Source organism: Vanellus vanellus, assembly GCF_965231255.1.
Source record: "Vanellus vanellus genome assembly, chromosome: 1".
Lineage (NCBI taxonomy): Eukaryota > Metazoa > Chordata > Aves > Charadriiformes > Charadriidae > Vanellus > Vanellus vanellus.
In genome coordinates, this window is record NC_138905.1 from 138,784,598 (window position 1) to 138,787,043 (window position 2,446).

Genomic DNA, 2,446 nt, shown 5'->3' on the forward strand with positions numbered 1-2,446 from the left:
AGAGAGGAGAGAGAGAGCACGGAGACCACGGCGCGGGGTCAAATAACCGTCGCGGCGGGCCCGGGCCCGCCCCCGCCCCGCCGCCAGGAGCGGGGAGGGGCCGACGGGCGGGGCGAGGCGGGGGCCGCGGGGCACCGGTAGTGCCGACGGCCGCTAGCCAGCGGCTGTTGGGCGGTGTTAAGCTGGCCGGGTAGCGAGGTACCGCCCTGGCTCCGAAGCGGGGTTAGGCCGGGCTTTACCTCAGGCGGGGAGAGCTCTGCTGCCGCTTCTCTTTCCGCCCTTTGAGAGAGGGACGAGGGGAAGCACCTCTCCTATGAGGAGACGCTGAGGGAGTTGGGGCTGTTCAGCCTGGAGAAGAGAAGGCTCCGGGGAGATCTTGTTGCGGCCTTTAAGTCCCTAAAGGGGGCCTAGAGGAGAGTTGGGGAGGGACTTTTTACTAGGGCATGTAGTGATAGGATGAGGGGGAATGGCTTCAAACTGGAAGAGGGAAGATTTAGAATAGATATAGGAAGAAATTTTTCACTCTGAGGGTGGTGAGGCACTGGCACAGGTGTGCCCAGAGAAGTTGTTGATGCCCCATCCCTGGAGGTGTTCAAGGCCAGGCTGGACGTGGCCTTGGGCAACATGGTCTAGTGGGAGGTGTCCCTGCCCATGGCAGGGGGGTTGGAACTCGATGATCTTCAAGGTCCCTTCCAACATAAACCGTACTATGATTCTATGAAGATCTTAACAGGGGTTTGCCTACCTGTGCAGTTGGGTACGTACGGTTCAGGGGATGCTGTCACCTGAAAAAGCCCTCGTCAAATACAGCTATAACTGTATTTGTCGGTGTAGGTTTAGTTCGATAGGTATCTAATTAGTTTTAAGCCACCAGAGCTGTCCTTGAATAACCTGCAGCTGATTCTATATATACCCCATTCATTTTCCATTAGCATGTTTGTTTTTCTTGGTCGTTGCTTAGAAATAGGCTCGTGTACAAACTACTGTCAGAAAATTGAACAAAGACAAAAAGGTCTTAGCTTTCAGCTGACGTAATTTTAGCTTGCATATATAAAAATAAATAAATTGCGTTGGATACATGAATTGAGAACCACCTCAGTTTTCCTGCTGTAAGCAAACCTTTGCTTCAAGGAGAGCACGTTGAACATGTGTTTAGTCATGCTCTATCAGTGGGATAATTCACAACCAGGTAAACCAGAGTGTTGCATAGTTCACCTCTGCAGACAGTTTTATAGCTGGTCAAAACATCCTATCAAAGTAATTTTACAACTGAACGCTGAATTTTCAATGAAATCTAATTTCTGTAAAAAATTATGTTTTTTTCCAGTAAGGAACTTTCTCCATTAAAAGAAACCAACAAAGAAACCCAACCAAAAAACCACAAACAAACAAAGCCAAATCCAAAAAGAACAAGTGTATGTCCCAAACTGAATGTTTTAATCAACAGCTGAGTAATAAATGGGTTGGGGAGTTAGGGGTTAATAGTTTGGTTTGGTAGCATTCCCATTCTCCGTGGCCTAAGCCTTCCAGCCAGATACTTCCACAAATCATTGCTAAGTATTGCACTGTTTCAGAGGCAGTATAAACAGGGGACTCAGCTTATGGACAAGAATGAGAACAATAAGTATTGTGACTTACCACAGCATAATTTTAGAATCTACTTCAGCGTTTGATACATTGCCAATACCTCAGCATATGAGGACTGTTTTATGGCCCACTGTCCCTATTGCCTTCTTTGTATTTTCTTCTTATGCAATTAAAAAGAAATAGTTTTAGCGGTAGTACTGTAGGCTCATAATAGCATCTGAAAGTCAAGCCTGTGTTTCTTCCAGTTCATACATCTTCAACAACTGATTTTTTCAGCTACATTTTGTTCTCAGTTACTTGCAACTCCATGTTTTGCCAGCTGTCCTGATTCCATTGTGATTTTTCATATTGGTTATTCTAAAATCTTCAGCTTCTGTGATGGGAGATCTCAGCTTCCATTAAGACTGAAGGTTTCAAATCTGTGAAAACGAAAACTTGCTAATATGACCTCAGGATTATCAGAACTAAAAGCAGTGCTAGATGGAAAAGGGTAGTTTAACTTCAACATAATGTAATAAAGGAAAACCATACTTCACATAGACTCAAAACAACAGCAGAACGTTTGAAATGGTCTGCAGAAGACAAAAAACCAACTTGGGCTGCCAAGAGCTTTTTTTTAATATATGTTTGGCAGCACTGAACCCTGCAATGAACTAGCTTGCTTGGTGAATGTCTTTGCCTGCTCTTTTTTTTCCTCAAGGTATCCAGTTAAAACTCTTGTCCTCACATGCAGTTTAGTATATGTTCCTCTATTTGCTGACTTAACAGGATACCCAGAGAGTTCTTATCAGCCCACTAAGACTTTTGTGCCCAACAGCTAATTAGTGTTTATCCTGTAGCTACAATATAGAAACTGCAG